Source organism: Monodon monoceros, unplaced genomic scaffold (assembly GCF_005190385.1).
Source record: "Monodon monoceros isolate NGI ecotype Baffin Bay Population unplaced genomic scaffold, NGI_Narwhal_1 Super_Scaffold_16, whole genome shotgun sequence".
NCBI lineage: Eukaryota > Metazoa > Chordata > Mammalia > Artiodactyla > Monodontidae > Monodon > Monodon monoceros.
The window spans coordinates 11,267,846-11,285,767 of record NW_021703772.1 but is presented as its reverse complement, the minus strand read 5'-3'; the positions used below and the strand labels follow the sequence as shown (position 1 = coordinate 11,285,767).

At 41.7% G+C, this 17,922-nt stretch overlaps 1 non-coding gene across 1 annotated transcript; it reads right to left on the bottom strand.

Annotated features, from left to right (window-relative positions):
• Window positions 1-17,248: 17,248 nt before the first annotated feature.
• On the bottom strand, window positions 17,249-17,352 carry LOC114897380. The gene has a single exon (XR_003794103.1). It is a non-coding gene; the product is annotated as a U6 spliceosomal RNA (small nuclear RNA).
• Between the last annotated feature and the right edge of the window lie 570 nt (window positions 17,353-17,922).

Here is a 17,922-nt window from a genome sequence, read left to right as displayed (position 1 = left end):
AACTCACAGGGCTGTAGAGTTTAATGAAAACAGTGCAGTGACTCAGGCTTTTGTAACAAGGAAAAGTGATCCTAGATAAAATTGGTGATTCAGATGTCCATTGATTAATTTTTTAATTACAGTTTAGGCAATGAGAGTTAAAACTTAAACTAAATTCTCAACATTTCCCTCAATCTTGAGGGACAGAGAAAGCAAACACCCCAAGGAGCCTCTGATTTTGACTAAATGACCATTAAGTAAAAGGCAGCAGAGGATTGCGAATTGATGCTATAGTGTTTCATAGAATGCTGTGGGTACAGTCAGGGTTTTTAAAGACTTTAAAGGTTTTTTTATATGTTACCATAGAATAATACATGTTTATGATGTTTAAAAAGTATGCAGTATACAAAGTGAAAAAGTATGCCTCCTTCCTGGGACTTGATTCCCACATCCCAGAGAAATACAGTTTCTTGTGTTTTTATAGTCTTTCAGAAATGTTAACATTTATTTTATATACCTCTTTCTCTAAATGCCTCTCACTGTCCTCCCTATTTTAAATGTATGGTTTTATAACTTGGTTCTCTTTGTTTAACTTGGTTATTTTTCCATATATTTCGATGTTCTCGAAATCCATGTTGGTCTAGCTTGGTTTTAAGACAGTATTTTTTGTAATTGGATTTTAGTTACTCTACTACCTATTGAAATTTAAAAGGCAAATAGTGAACTAGTTTTAGATTTTCACACCCCTAATCTTATTTCCTGGTAGTAGTCACCATTATTTTTTGTATATCCGTCTCAGTTATTCTGTCATTTTTGTTGTTTAAATTATTTTCATTAATCATCACCAGAACCCAGAAGAAAATTTACTTTCCTTAGAATCAGTAATTCCACCACCACTCCCACCGCTCTTCCCTCCCCTCCCACCAGGGGGAAACTAATATTTATTTTAGTCTCATTTAATGAGGAAAGATTCAAATTCTTTTTTCTTAAGTAGTATGCTAATGGTTGTTTTTTTGTTTTTTTTTAACTGAACTTTAGGATTGGGACTCTGGAAAGTACTAAACCAGAGTCAAGTTTCCTGTGTTTCAGTCTTAAATTCTGCCGTTAACTGGCATTCAAGCAGGTAAGTTAGATGCCAGTTCCCCAGCTTTAAAGTGAGATCTCTTCCAAATGGTAAAACATGGTAGAACGTCAGTCGTTTGGTATACATGTTTAGAGAACAGTTAAGCTTTGGAAATTGGAATGAGACATTTCAGAATAACAGCTGTTCGGTTGAACATAAGAAACTTGTGTTTTTGTAGGTTGAAAGTACCAGGTATCAACAACATCATATAGTTTAATGTTATGGCCACTATTTGTTAATTACCAACTTAGTGAGGTACACCTCATATAATTGATATTCGTTTAATGGCCACAACAACTTCCAGGCAGTATTTGTCACAAAATTGGCATTTAGGTGTCTACTTTAACGAGATTATACAGCTGTTTAGTAAGTGGCAGGACTAGAAGTCTATCTGACTTTAAGATTCATCCTCTCATATTGTATTCCCCCCTTGAAGCTCTTAGTTCCAGCAGTTTTAATAAGAAGAGTGTGAGTTTAAAAAAAAAAAAAAAACTTTCACAAACATTTAATGGAACTCAAACTCAGCGTTCTTATCCCCAACGATCTAATTTTGTTTTTTTTCTCTCCGTATTTGCTTTTTGCCCATATGAAATTTTGCATTGTGATCATAGCTGGTTAATTTTTAATATTGTACTTTTCCCAGATAATTTTCTTCCAAATTGGAAATACATTTATTATTTTTCCTGATTGTAAAAATAATACATGCTCACCGTAAAGAATCTGAAAATACAGAAAATTATTTTTTAAAAAACTATAATCCTGTGCAGGTATATTGTAAGTATTTCTGGATTTTGTTGCATGTATAAGAATATAAAGACTTCTTCCAGAATGGAATCATGCTATGCTTACTACTTTGTAACATTTTCCTCAATATATCATGGGTTTCTTTCAATTTCAAATGTAGATCTGTATTCTCTTACAGTGATGTTTCATCCCTATGATAAACATTTAGATTGTTTCCAATTTTTCAACATCAGAAATTTTACCTATACTTCTGCACACTTGGGGTTTGGCCTCGTGCTTCTTAGAAATGGAATTGCTGAGTGAAGAGTGTACATCTTAAGAACTTGGGTACGTCTCAGATATTTTCTGTATTGCTATGTAGTCTTCATGGTCATTTAGCATTTTTCATAGTTTAATGTTAAGTGAGTACCTTACTGTATATAACCTTTCATTTGTGTTATTTCTTGGAATAAATTCTGAAAAAAAAACACACTGATGGCTTATAAGGATTAACATTTTATCCTCTCAACTAAATTACTGTTTAAAGGGATTATTTTAATATTTATAAATACGAAAAAGACATGTGGGCCATTCTTTCTTCAATCTCCAGTTGTCAGAGGGAATTCCTTTTAATGATTGCTAATTTAAGGCATATGAAATAATGCCTTATCTTTATTTATTGGTGGAGCTGATTTTACCATAGTTTACTAGTTGAATTTTCTCATTTATGAATTGTTCTAAAAGTTAACTTGGAACTATTAATTGGATCACCTAAGTCTGTATTTTTATTTATTACATTGTATATTGTTATGAAATTACAGAGGCACAATCAAGGACTTTTCTATTGTTACTAATGTCATTTAACTTTGAGGCTGAATAACGTCATCTGTAATGGAATTTCAAATCTAGAAATTTCCTCTTAGTTCCATAATTTTTTTCCCCTTTAAACTAGTTAGAGAAGGATGAATGTATTCAGATACTCTAGTTGAACTGATCATTATTCAGGCTCAGAAGCTCATCTTTTCTCCCTACCCTGTAGTTGCGACACATAGCAACCTAGAAATGGCTATTGGTGGGGGCCTGGGGGGGCAGGGTATTAGTTTCACTACGATGTGTCTGGATGTGGGTGTTTATTTTTATTTTGTGCTTGGAATTTGATGTGCTTCTTGAGTCTGGATCGCTCTTTTTACCAGTTCTGCAAGTTTCTTGACTGTTCTATCTTCAAATGTTATCTCTGCAGTATGCTCTTCTTAAAAACCTTTAAGGTTTTTAAGAGAGAATTTTTGATGAGGGAACTAAAAATTTTGTGGAGTCATAGAATTTCAAACATTTTAATGCTTATGGTTATAAATAACAATTCAGACTAAATTTCTATAAGGCTATCACCGAAGAATACTGTAAACTTATAGAATACAGTAGTAAACGATTTTAGAACCATACAGTTCCTTTCAAGCCTTATTGTTCTTTTCATTTACTAAATATATTTGGGTAGCTCCCTCAGAGAAGAGAGGAATTACCAGGCTTTCCAGATAAGATGTCAGCATCCTAAACTGGGAATTTTATTTTATTTTATTTATTTTATTTTTATTTATTTATTTTGTGGTATGCGGGCCTCTCACTGTTGTGGCCTCTCCCGTTGCGGAGCACAGGCTCCGTACTCGCAGGCTCAGCAGCCATGGCTCACGGGCCCAGCCGCTCCGCGGCATGTGGGATCTTCCCGGACCGGGGCACGAACCCATGTCCCCTGCATCGGCAGGCGGACTCTCAACCACTGTGCCACCAGGGAAGCCCCTAAACTGGAAATTTTAGATTAGAGGACCTTGCAAATCCTAGTGCGCCATGCAGAGACTTCCAATATTTTCAGTTTCCCCTATTCAGAAATAATACCTTTTAAAATGCAGAACAATTTTGACTTTTTAAGTAACGTTTGAGAATTTCTCATGTGAAAGATTATACTGAATGCTGTACGTCATTGTCATAGTAGCTTCCATTTAGTCGGTGTTAATTTGGTGCCACTTTGCTAAATGTTTTGTAAACATTATTTCCTATAATTCACAACTTTATGTGACTTCTGTTTTACCAGACGAAACTAAGGCTAATATGGCGGTTTACTTGCTCAAGGAAAGTAAGTGGCAGAACTCTCCAAACAGATGTTCAGAACCTCTCCACCACAGTGCCCTGGAAGAACTGATCGTCTAGATGGGGGAAGGCTGATGTATGCAAACACGCAAGCCAAGGGCAGGGAAAAGGGCTCTGGAGAGTAGGAGGGATCTCAGTCCAGCCTAAGGCAGACATATAAAGGAGTAGCCACCTTGAAAGGATAGTAGAATGTAAGACTGAGGGCTAAGGCTGAGCAGAAGCTGAAGGAAGCAGGAAAGAGAGGCGTTTATGTTGTGGGAACTCGGTATCGATGGAGAAGCTGCTATTTGCTGCACTTTGGACAGCTTTGTCCTCTCAGCATTTGAATAAAGGATGGGGTATGTGTGTGTAGGAGTACTTGTTGTAAAGTTAGTGTAAAATAGTTTGGAATTCTCTAAATCAGGCGTCCCCAACCCCCAGGCTGTGGACCAGAACTGGGCCACACAGCACGAGGTGAGTGGCAGTTAAGCAAGCGAAGCTTCACCTGCCGCTCCCCACCGCTCCCCATCGCGCACGTTACCGCCTGAACCATCCCCAGCCACGTCCGTGGAAAAATTGTCTTCCACGAAACCCGTGTCTGGTGCCAAAAAGGTTGGGGACCGCTGCTCTAAAGCATATATATTGCACCTATTGCATTAAAGATGATTATGGCCACTTGGTACTCAATGTGTGATCTGAGGACCTACAGCCTGGACGTTGCCTGGGAGCTTGTTAGCCACGTAAATTCCCATCCCAGGATAGTAATCAGAATCTGCATTTTATGCAAGCTAGTCTGTATAGAATGGATAGTTGTGGCTCGTGGGCTCTAGAGCACAGGCTCAGTAGTTGTGGCGCACAGACTTGGTTGCTCTGCGGCATGATCTTCGCAGACCAGGGCTCGAACCCGTGTCCACTGTATTGGCAGGTGGATTCTTAACCACTGCGCCACCAAGAAAGTCCTGAATTGTACACTTTAAAAAGGAAAAATGTATGTGAATGATATCACAATTAAGAATTCAAAAATAAAATAACTATGCCCGGGTAAGTCATTCAAATGTTTAATCTCCCCTAACTGGACTATGGGGACTTCCTCTGTATCCCTAGCACCAAACCAGTGCTAGCAAGTAGTCACTCATTCTTTTTTTTTTTTTTTGGAACAGTTCAACAAGTGAACTAAATACATATGTCATCCTAAATTGAATTCCTTTGACTCATTTCCCAGGGGTGATGAAATGGGTCCCTGTGACTCATTTCCCAATGATGATGTGGCTGGCGGTTCCACTGCTTCCCTTCCTGGAATGGCTTTTGCCATCAGCCACTTAGCAAATATTATCCACTTGCTCAAGTGATGTTATGAGCAGTCTGGTCATAATTGATTGTTTCAGCACTTTATTGACGAGTATTCTCAGACTTTATATAAGATGCTCTGATAACATGGTTGAAGACACCAGGTAGGTTGTGTCTGTGATGAAAGAATCTCACGACTTTTACCGGGTCACGTTTGGGTTGAGGTGGCATGGGACGCGAAAGAGAAGCTACAAGCGGCAGTGAGAAAAGCAAGGGATGGACTAGCTAAGGTACAAAGGGAAAATCGTCCTATCCTCGGCTTGGAAAGAACCTGGTATCTGTGTTTCTTTGCTGCTTTTAATGTGATAGAGCACTGACACAGCTCAAATCAAGAAAGAATTTAGCTGGCCTCAAATATTTCCTGATAAATTGATTGTCCTTATCCAGAGAGAATGAAGAGTGCTGGTAGTTACTGCTAAAATATATGGAGGCGTCTGGTCACCCCTACCTCACCATTTGCCCAAGTTTATCCAGCAATCCACTGTTGCTGTGACCCTGCTGGTGTTGGCAGTGCAGTAACTGAGAACATGGGCTATAAAAACTCTCAAATCTAGATCGAAATTCCAGCTCCACACCTCAGAAAGCCTTGCACCTTTAGCAGCTTATTTAATTTCCCTGAACGTTAGTTTTTCCCTTTGTAAAATGTAGATCATGATATTGATCTGTCAGGATTATCATTGGAATTAAGTTAGATTGATGTATGTATGCCCTCTGTAAGTGGTGACTATTATTATACCTTCATTATTATCGTGGATTTTGTTTTCAAGTTTTTACTTGTTCAGAGTCTAAATTTCTTTTAGGTCTGGTCTAACTTTTAAGAATAAAATTTGGGTCTATATGCTTATATATTAAATTACAATTCTAGCATCGTCTGCTTAACCTCATCATATAAGTAAATTTGACTGAAATCATTTCACAATTACATAGTTGTATACATTAAGTTAAAAAAAAATGAAACCATCAATCCAGATCAAATAAAAGTAACTTCTGCCCTCTTTAGATAAATCAGTAATTCCCTTTATGAACATATATGTAGAGAATAATTTTTAGTTAAAATGGATCATTCTGTATTATCATTAAACTCACAGAAGAATTAAGAGCTGGACGGATCCTTGGGAGAGCCTGAGCCCAATGTTTACAAGGGAAATGGCTGTTTAGAGAAGTTTAGTGACTTACTGACAGGCAGACAGCTGCACTGTGATATGGACAAAACCAGATGGCTCTGCCTGCCGTGCCCACTCAACGCTTGTTCCAAGGCACCAATTCTTGTATTAAGAAAAAGACAAATAGTGATACTGGTCACTTGCCCTTAAGGCCTTTATGTTATCCCTTCAATTACCTGTTTGAACTCCCCAATCAATGTACATCTTCCATCTATCACAGCCTCCTGACCCATTCTAGCCCATCAGTCTTACAACACTCAGGTTCTTTTCTGACCTCAAGTTTAAAAGGCATCGTAGAGCCACCAGTGGTAATTATAGCCTCCCACCCTCTATTCCCAGAGTCTTACGAACAATTACAGAGCTGGTGATTTCTGGGTAAAAATACTCAGCCTCATATCCTATGGTCTCGTTGAGAAGTGTTTGATGAAGATTTGGTCCTACCTGCTGGCTCCTGGTGGGTTAGTGATGTGTCCCAGGCACCCCTTTTTTGTTCCTTTCAGTGGCTCTTAGTTTCTAATTTCTTTATTCTGTCCTGTGTCAGAATAGCTCAAAGGGAAAAGAATATCCACGAATACTCTCCTTGAAAAATAGTCAAAAGTCATTTTGAAGATCTTGGGTCCCAGGGAATTAGGCATATCTCTTTGGTCTTGCTTTGGTTCTGCTGGTAAGTCTTTTTACCCCAGGATGAAGAGGCTGGTGATGGAACTGAGCAGCGGCTCTGCCCCTGGGGCTAGGTGGGGCTGGGTGAAGCTCGGTCTGCAAGTGTGGAGCTGGTGGGAAGCACCGGGGGTAAGTCTTCTCTTTGGAAGCCGAGTTTCTGGCCTGTTGAGACACTTAGATGGAGGGTGTTAAGAAGTATCCACATAGATTAGACATTTTAGGTACCTCATTCCAAAGGTTTTCTTTTTATTGTCCAACTATGGGGCCTATATATATATTTTTTGGTAGCTCAGTTTTGCTTGTATCTAATTACTGCACTTTTTTGTAACAAGCCACAAAAATCACAATAAAAAAAAACTCTAGATGAATTGGGAGATCATCTTAATGTCTTTTTAAAAGGGCATTAGCGTGATCTTATGTTAGCGTGGGTTTAAAAAACCCACTTGGCTTTTAAGATGACTTTATTCTCTTGAGTTTCCATCATCCGCTCTGGTGACCTCCCAGAAGCAAGGTCACTTGGGCATCCCTTATGAAAATCACTGATTTAATTTTGAATGAAATTTGTTGTATGACTATTATGGGGCTTTCCTTTCCCTACTGTTTTAGATGAGGTACCTTTTTAAAAAGCATTCCAGTTTAAAATCTTTCTAGAAGATGCAATTGTGCTTTTGGTTTGCAGCTTTGCTCCTTTATTTTGTGAGTTTTCTGTGAAGAATGTCTTTGGCCAGAAGCTTAAGGACACGGGTGAATTGCGTACTTTAATGAGAAGGGAAGTGTCAGGTCGTCGGTGTCTGACCCTTAATACCTCACGTGAGACACTGTTCAATACCCATCCTCGCTGGCCTTGTAAATGGCTTTAAATGGATTCCTGGGGACGTGACCACCTGGTGTCATCCCCTGGAAAGAGGATGGTCCTTCATTCATCAAATATTAATTGATGCCTCATACTGTGAAAAGACCTGGGAATTCAAAATCAAAACATGTGGCTCCTGCTCTCTAGAACTGCAAGGTCTTGTAAACAAGCACGTGCGTGATTGTGTTGATGTACCAGTGAGATCATGTAAAAGGCAGCTGCTTGCACAGGTAAGGGAGTAATTGACTCTGAATGATGGGGAGGAAGCCAGCTGGTCAGAGTCAGCCTCCAGAGCTCCCTTTCTTTCTCTGAGTGGGTGTTTACTGAGGGTGTGCCTGGCACTGTGGTGGGCACCAGGCACACAGCACTGATAGGCAGGTAGGACTCAACTCCCAAGGAGGGGGAGAGAGAAAAACAATAAGGGCCAACGGAGAAGCAAAATTCTGGTGTTTACAAACACCATACCCTAAGGGCTACTTCAGAGTGAGTGATCAGAAAAGATCACTCTACAGAGGTGAGGTTTAATTTTCTACCTGAAAGTTAAGCAGGAATCAATTGTGCAAAGATTTGGAAAACTTTATTCCAGGCATAGAAAGCAGCGAGGGCAAAAGTGTGCAAGTTGGAACATGCTTTATGTATTTGAGAATGGAAAGAAGGCAAGTGTGGCTGGTGGGTGGGGCTGATGAAGGGAAGGGGAGGGGGTCAATCATGTAGAGCCTTGTAGGCTGGGGTAAGGGATTAAGACAAACCCAGAGCACGAAGGGAAGCCATTGGTGGGTTGTCAGCTCGGGCATGATGTGGTCCAAACTCTAGCTGCTGTGTGGAAAAGGGAATTTATCGGGGATAAGGGTGAAGCGTGGAGAGTAATTTGGAGATTACACCTGTAGTTCAGAAAAGAGACAGTGGCTAGTGGCGGGGTTGATGGTACTGGAGAAAGAATTGGATGTTGTTGAAAGAGGAATTCACCCAGTGTACATGGTGAAGGAAGGACAATCCAGACACAGGAGGAAGTGGGGGAGGAGCATAGTCTTCACAGTCTAGACTGAGAATGAGCAAACGGAGTCGCCAGAGAAGAGCTGGAAAGGAGGGCTTTAGGGGTCTCTGTCAGCCTAGGTGCCATCTTGATCTAGACATGTTCTTTGCAGCTTAATTTTTTTTAAGCTTTTTATTTGGTGATAGTTGTAGATTCACATGCACTTGAAAGAAAGAATGCAGAGAGGTCCTGCACACCCTTCACTCAGTTTCCCCCAATAGTAACATCCTGCATAACTGTAGTAGAGAATCACAGCTGAGAAACTGACATTACATTGTGTTCGGATTTCACCAGTTTTACAGGCACTCATTTGCATGTACTTACCTCTGCAATTTTATTGCACGTGTAGACGTGTGTGACCACCGCAGTGAAGACAGCTGTTCTGTCACCAGGACCCCTTCCGTTACCCTTTTCCAGTCACATTCACTCCCTTCCCTCTCTTCCTCTCTAACCCCTAGTAACCACTAACCTGTTCTCCATCTCAGTACTTTTGTTATGGCAAGAATGTTATACACATGGAAGTATACAGTATGTATCCTGTTGAGCTGGGCTTTTCCCTCAGCATCATTCCATCGAGGTCATCCACGTTTTGCATGGAGCAGTAGTTCGTTCCTTTTTTATGACTGAGCGGTATTCCGGGGATGGATATACCATAGCTTGTTTAACTCTTCACCTATTGAAAGACTTCTGAGCTGTTTCCAGTTTGGGGCTATTATGGATAAAGCTGCCATAAGCATTTATGTATAGGTTTTTTGTGAACATTAAGTTTTCATTTCTCTGGGATAAATGTCTGAGAGTACAATTGCTAAATTGTATCGTAAACACATATTTGGTTTTGTAAGAAATTGCCATATACTTTTCCAGAATGCCTATACCATATTTTATTCTCGCTAACAGTGTATGAGTGACTCAGTTTCTCTGCATCCTTGCTAGCTTTTGGGTTGTCACTATTTTTTATTTTGGTCATTCTGGTAGGTATATAGTGATATCTCATTGTGGTTTTAATTTGTATTCTTTAATGGCTAATGATGTAGAACACCTTTCCATGTGCTCATTTGCCATCGGTATATCCTCTTCAGTGAATTGTCTGTTCACGTCTTGTGCCCATTTTCTAATTGGTTGCTTGCTTTCTAACTGTGGAGTTTTGAGAGTTATTCATGTATTCTAGATATAAGTCCTTTGTGGGATATGTGGTTTATAAATATTTTTTCCAAGTCTATAGCTTGTCTTCTCATCCTCTCAACAAGGTCTTTTAACAGAGCAAACATTTTTAATTTTGATGCAGTCCAATTTGTCAATTTTTTATTTTACTGTTCGTATTTTTGGTGTCAAATCTAAGAACTCTTCATCTAGCCTTAGTTTCCAAAGATGATCTTCTCTATTAAAAAAAAAACTTCCCTGGAAAAATGAAATAGAAATAGTTAACTAGATGCCTATTATAATGAGATCGTTCTCTAAATCTAAATGGAAAAAAGCTTCTTCTCCTATACTGATACAGTCCAAAGGTCTCAAATTCAAGCATGCATCAGAAACACCTGGAGGACTTGTTAGAACACAGATTACTGGCTTCACCTCCAGACTCTCTGAGAATTTGCATTTCTAACAAGTTCCCAGGTTATGCCAATGGTGCTGGCTCCAGGGGCTACACTTTGAGATAGACTAATATATTCTAACTCTACTGAAGGTTAAAAATTTGAGGTTGTTGCTTACTGGGGGAAAAAAAAAAGACTGAAGACTGCCCTCAGGTCTATAAAGAGTTTTGATGAGCAGACTCTCATCTAAGTCTACAGTGGACCAGGGGAAACATGAAAGCAGGGAAGGTTTCAGTTGTACATCTGGAAGATATGAAGTACCGGGGTGAGGGTGCATTGGGATAGGCCAACAGTGGAGGACACGGATTTTTTATACCTGGAGTCTTTCTAAAGAAAATAGGCCAGAGGCCATCCTTTGCTCTGAATTGTTGAGAAAGTCTCTTGTTTAAAGGTAAATGATTAAGTTTCTAAAAATGTAGGAGATGGCACAAGTCAGTGTAGATGAATTCTTCCCAGTTTCTAAAACTACTAAGTATAGTAATTGGATCCTTCAATTTTGTAGACGTTTTCTCTCTCTGTTAGACTTGCATTCACTTAGTTACACACAAGGAGAATTTTCCTGGGTCCTGACAGTCAGGTACTCATGGTATATTCCTGGCATTGCTTGGCTAAGAGTCATTGTAATCCTTATCCCCATATCACATAGAAATTTCAAAAGTCTTCATCCTCTTGCACATTAATGTGCATAAAACGAGTGGGGGGGGCCTTGATCAACATCTTAGATCTGTCTTGCTCATTTATTTGTTCTTCTCATAAGAATGGGGCGGAGAATCACTCCCAGAAACTGGCAAATGCAGAATTAAAATATTTTCACCATTTCTAAGAGTAGTACCAGAGTAAAAAAGAAATTAGGACCTAAATCTTCAGGTACAGGCCTAACCTTGGGTCAGTGAACTTTGGTAGCACCTGCATACACCTGTTCCCAATCCATTGCAACACATCCTGGCACCGAGCCATTGCTACGTAGGAGCCAGAGGCCATCCATGGTCATGGCCTCTTACAAAAATCACTCTCTGTGATAAGCGTTTTGTGTCAGAGGCCATATACTTCCAACTGAGGTTTGAAAAGAAAAGATTTAAGGCAGATTTGGAAATGTATTACATTTGTCTTAAGAATATCCTTTTCAGGGATGGGGTAGGCTGATTTGGGGTGAAACGCCAGCTGTTATTCTGGAGTGGCAACAACTCAAGCTGGGTTCATGTTCTTTCAAACCAAGGTGAGATGTAGGAATTTTTGGAAAGAATAATAACATTCCCATTGACTTCAAAGAAATGAGTGTCACAATGAGATAAGGAGACAGAATGTGGGTAAATCAGGCAGCTCTGAGACCTGCTTGTGATTGTTCCATAACGCATCAGTGCAACTGAGGATCGTAAAAGAAAAGAATCTTACAACTGGGGAAATCCTTCCCAGCAAGGGTTTCTTTATTTAGCTTTCCTGAATTTAGAGACCACAGAAGGTTTTTTCATAGCAAGACAATTAATAAAAGTAGAAAAAAAAAAAAAAGGTCTTTAGCCATCAATGTATGGTGCATTATTCTATTTAAGATTTCATTTTTAGCAGTACAGCACTGCTGGGCAGAATACAGAAGAAGTGGCATGTAATGTATGGGCACAGTGAAAACAAGTGCGGGCATTGAAGTTGTGTAAAAGAATTTCAGAAAAGCAAAAAAGTAACTATGATTCGATTTTCAAGTTTGTTCGATATGTGAATTGTCTACAGCGGCTGGGCTGTCTTGTTTGCACAGTTCTTATTGTTCACCTCAATAGCAGGGTCTTTTGAAATTATCAATTTGTGATGTGGCAGAGATTACAACCCTTGAGTGCACAGGAGTGACTTCCAGGTCACGGAAGGAGAGACGGGGAGGGCTGGAGGAAAGACTTGCCAACAGACAAACCCAATCCCTGCAAACGCTGCCAGCAGCTGAGCTGGCCCACCCGGCAACAGCGTTGCTTCTGGCAGCAGCTCTGGTGCTGGCAGCAGCCCTTCACAGCCGCAGCCACATGGGCTGCAGCTCCAGGTGCTGCGATGGCGGCAGACCGCGGGGACGCTGCAGCAGCCCCCAGGGCCGCCGTAGCAGCAGGGGCAGCAGCTGGGGCAGCAGCCGACCCGGGAGCATCTGCACGGGGCGCAGCTGCCGCCACCCCAGCCGAGGCAGCCACCACAGCCACAGCTGCCCACGGTGTCAAGTAGGGAGGACGCGAGAGAGATGAGGAAGGAGATGCAGGAGGGGAGGGAGGTCTGATGCCGCCTTCTGCTGGGGGAGGCCCTTATATACCGACTCTGGGGACAGGAGAGGGAAGACACATGATCATTTCCCCGTTGCTATTTGGCTTGATTTACATGGAAGAATCCATCATCTCTTATTACTTCCCTTTTAGATATCATCTCTTATTACTTTTAGATATCTTTGTCTTCATCACATTTTCAGTTTTGATAATTTTTTCATAAAACTATATTCCAATGCAATTTGAAAAGGCCTAAAAGTTCTAGGGAAGCATGCTGGGAACCGGGCTGTCAACAGGGATGGGCAGACTTCTCTATCATCCCTCACTGCCCAGGGAACATTACTGTGTGTGTGGGTTGTCAGGGGGTCTGCAGACCATACCCATCATTGGACAGCCCCTAGGCCAGGTGGTCTGTGACCTTCCAAGGGGGTCAGTACAGTGAAGTTTAAGGTATAATCTTTGACCTCAAAGAGTTTGCAATAAAGTGATGTTGGGAGATGGGGGTGTGAAAATGGCAACAGAGTCAAAGTCCACCGCCAAGGCCAGAGGCCATGATTATGCTTTGTGACCAGTAGGAACTGCTGAGGCTAGAAGCTTTTATTCTTTACCTCTTCATCTGAAGCATACCATTGTGATTTGTCTTCTCACACCCAGGCTGTAATGATTATTTTAAAAACCGAAATACATCCTCTGGCGAGTCTGAATTTTGACGATGTCGTTCTTGGTATGTTTAGCTTTGGATGAGGAACTAATTTTGTCTTTGATGATACGACATCAGTTGATGTCTGAGAGAAACACTATGCTAAGTAGCCTGACTTAGGTGATTCTGAGAGCAGGGCAGGTACCCTGAGGAGTGCAGGGGCAGAGGCCAGAGATGCAGGGGAAGTTGGGAAAAAAAGGACTCTGTGGCTATGAGGTAAAGCATGTAGTTGTGGATCCTGGTGAGATTTGAGGGTTGGTGACCAACATGGAAGCTGTAAAAATATAAGGTAGGAAAAATGGAAATGCAAGTGGGCGATTCATCACACAAGCTGGTGTAGGAGCATCTCTAGCCATCACTGAGACTTCAGAGACCTTGGTGGGGATGTTTGGTAGCTGACTTTCCCCCAAGCTTCATTTGCAACAGGCTTGCTGTACAGAACCCATTTTGCCAGTCTGGTAAGATTGTTCTTCAGGAATTTGAGTGAGAGGAAATGCTGTGTCGTCCCCAGGGCTGACTGTGGTGTTGTCAATGATCCCAAACCATTTCTGTGGTATGTGGACCAAAGAGCATTTCAGCTGCTCAGGGGGTGCTTGTACAGGGGAGAGCAGCACAGTGGAGCAGAGATATGTGAATAGGTGTGAGAGCTTTTAAAGAGGCAGAATCAACAGAATTTGGTGAAAGACTAGATACGGGTTGAGAGAAAGGAAGGATTCAAAAATGACTTTTTTAATAGATTGCCAATTTGGTGGGTAAGGAACAGTGGAGAAATTTACTTTTTGTGGGGGTGGGGTGGGCAGAGAAGATTAGGACTTGAGTCTGGGGCAATTGACACTGGAAGTGCCTCTGAGATACCTGCAGGGAGAAGCTGGACTGCAAGTTGGCTAAGTTCGGAGTCTGGAGAAGATTCCAAGCTGGACGTGCACACTGAAGGAACGAGTCCAGGCATATACATGTGGAGGTGGAAACCATGGGTGTGGATGTGAGCACCAAGGGAAAGATTGCAGAGTGAGAGAGGAGAGCTTTGGATCCAGGCTTTTAATAGACAACTTTTGAGGTTAAAAAAGAAAAGAGGGTCATTTCACTTACAAATTTTATTTTCATTTCATTCCAAAAATTTTGGAAATATAGCCGTGAACATGTAACTTCACAAGAACGAAAATGGCCAATTTAATGAGGTGGAAGGCACACAATAGTAACAAATGGGAAACTTTTGAAAGAGAATAGCTTCTTCAATTTGTATATTCATATTTACTCATCTGCATCTCGAAGTTTCTGTTAAAGCAGGGTGATTTCAACTGAATATTTGGAGAGAAAACCATTGAGGAGAAACGGAACAGGAGCTGGTAGTAATCAAGTGCCTTCTTGATTCAAAATCTCAAAGATTCAGCTGTGTTTCTGTGAAAATGAAGATCCCTTCCAACATGTTAGCATCTCTTGGTTTGTTTCTAAAATGACTTTAAAGAGAAAAGCTAAAATTAGCAAATGTATTGGGTCAAATATAGTCCATAAGAATGTAAACAAGGAATAACCCCAGACAACCCCATTTGGAATCTGCAATGGCAACAACGAGGGAGTGACCACTGGTCAGGAGTCCTGGGTTGCTCCCTCCCCCTTCTCCCAAGATGGTACATAAGGGCTTCGTAGAAGGCGGCATCAGACCTCCCTCCCCTCCTGGGTCTCCCTCCTCACCTCTCCCGAGTCCTCTCTCCCGACACCGTGGGCAGCTGTGGCGGTGGAAGGGCTGCTGCCAGCAGAAGAGCTGCTGCCGGAAGCAATGCTCCTGCCAGATTGGCTGGTGCTGCTGGTACCCATTCTGTTGGTAAGACTTCCCTCCTTCCCATTCTGCTTGTTTTTCCTCCATTCTATGGTCCTGGACTCTCTTCCTGGCTTTCTTTAGTACCTCAAGTCTTCCCATCTGCAAAGTTTCCAAACTAATAGGAAACATCTAATGGAAAAAATAGGTATGCAGCCCAGCACCTGAGTGTGCAAATCAGTAAACTCAGCTGAACAAAAATCATGATTCCTAATGTTTGGTTTTATGGATATGAATACATCCAACTGACTGCCATTCAGCTCCATCTTTGCTCCGTTTTTGCCTGTCCTCATGCATGGTTTTCTTTTTTTCCTTTTGTGTTCTTAGTTATCACAGAATATTGTCCAAATTTCCTCATAAAATGAAAACTAGATGCCCATAAGAAAACATTCTTTTTGTCTTCGTTGTATTTGAGCACACTGAATCCTGGTTTGTCTGTTCTGAAACTTGAGAGAATTTATCTTTGAACAAAGCCTTTAAAACCCTCACAGCGGCAGCATCACAAGCAAAGGTCGGATAGGAAGCTCTGCCAGGTTAGGGGGGACTAACCTCTCCTCCCAGTGAAGCAGCACTTTGCCTCAGTGACTCCTCCCTCCCTTATACCCACGCGTGCAGCCTCTTCCCTGTTTCACTGATGCAACATGACACGGCCCATCAGCAGCTGGTCCGCAAGCCGAACAAGGCCATTCCCTTCAGGACCCAAATACAGAATTCAGTGGTGGGACTAAGACCACTTGGGCTTTTGACGGGTTTCTTTTACTGACATATTCAATCTGTTTCTTCTCCTCTTCCTATTCTTTGTGTATGAAGTTTTCAATTTTTTCAGTACACTGCAACATTCAATAAAAGATATTGAAACATTTTAAAATAAAACACATTAGATTGCCACAAACTCTCCCAATGCCTCTGTCTTCTCAGCTATCTTTAGCAAAAGTAATAAGTGAAATGAAGGCCTGATGAAAGGAAGCCAAGGGGAAAGGGGGTTTTCAATGCATTTTTTCCAGGAGGAAGACTTTTCCCCCACTCTTTCAATTTAATTAAAAGCAACAGGGTAACCGCTTCTTTTCTTTTTCCTTACCTTTCTATTCCCTTCTTTCCCTCTCCTCTTCTTTCCCCTCCTTTTCCTTTCCTTTTTTCTTTTTCTGGTTCTTCTCTACAACTTTCTCCAATTGTGGAGATTTTGCTGTTTTATAAGGAGTAGAGGTTGTAGGCTGAGGAGATTTTGGATAGCAGTGGTTCAGTATTTTCACATTGATGCAACCTCTATGTTCAAAAAAGCAAAAAAAGATCTAGTGTGGATAACAAATAAGTTAATAGTATAGCTGGACTCAAAATCAAGATAAATATCCCCATGGAGAAGACACAGAATGAGAATGCAGAACGCAAGGCTGTAGCCGTGGCCTTGTCGGGTTCTGGGCCTGAAAATGGGCTATTAAGAGACTGGGGATATGATAGCAGAGACTAGATATCCCACCTGAGATGGGAGACCAGAGCCACGCTCACTTTCAAGGTTAGGTGCCAGGGCGGGTCCTCTTGGGTCTTGAAAAATATCTACTGCTCTTTGCTGCCTGGGGCTGTGGCTTCTAAACTATTGTCCACCAGAGAGACTGGAGGATGGACACAGTCCTGAGATGGCAAATCTTCTCCTGCTTCTCCTCCTCTTCTTGCTCTCCCCTCCCCTTCCCCCTCTTATTCTTTTTCTCTTTTTTTGCGGTACGCGGGCCTCTCACTGTTGTGGCCTCTCCCGTTGCGGAGCACAGGCTCCGGACGTGCAGGCTCAGCGGCCATGGCTCATGGGCCCAGCAGCTCCGCGGCATGTGGGATCCTCCCGGACCGGGGCACGAACCCGTGTCCCCTGCATTAGCAGGCGGACTCCCAACCACTGCGCCACCAGGGAAGCCCCTCTTATTATTTTAAATATGAAATGTTTCATGACTTTGCATGTCATCCTTGCACAGGGGCCATGCTAATCATCTCTGTATCATTCCAGTTTTAGTGTATATGCCGCATTTGAGACCACAGATTGACTTAAGTCATCTGTGGTTTGAGGATAATCTATGATATCCCATGACTGCTATGGGATGGGGCCTGGGGGTGGGGCAGGAAAGATAACTACAAAACTTCTAGTTAGGAGGAAGCAGGGCGTGGGGAGTTGGGGTGAGAAGAGAAAGAAGTGAAAACAAAACCACAACACCTCTCACTTTAAGTAAGTCTGCAAACAAGTTTCAAACTCGCTTTGTAGTAGGAGCCTCTAAGATGGCGCCCAATGATCCTTGCCTCCAGGTGTTGACACACTTGTGAAATCACCTTCTCTTGAGTATTGGTTGGATCTAATGGCTAATGACCACAGTGCCACACAAATCGTAGGATGTCACTTCCTTGATTAGGTCATAAAGTCTGTAACTTCCATCTTCAAGCTGACTCTTGATTTCTTGGCTTGTACACTTTGATGAAGCAAGCTGCCATGTTGCAGAGACCCACATGGCACGGAATTGAGGATGGTCTTCAGTCAACAGCCAGCAAAGGATTGAAGACCTCGGCTCAATGGCCCACAAAGAACTGAATTATGCCAACAGTCACATGAACT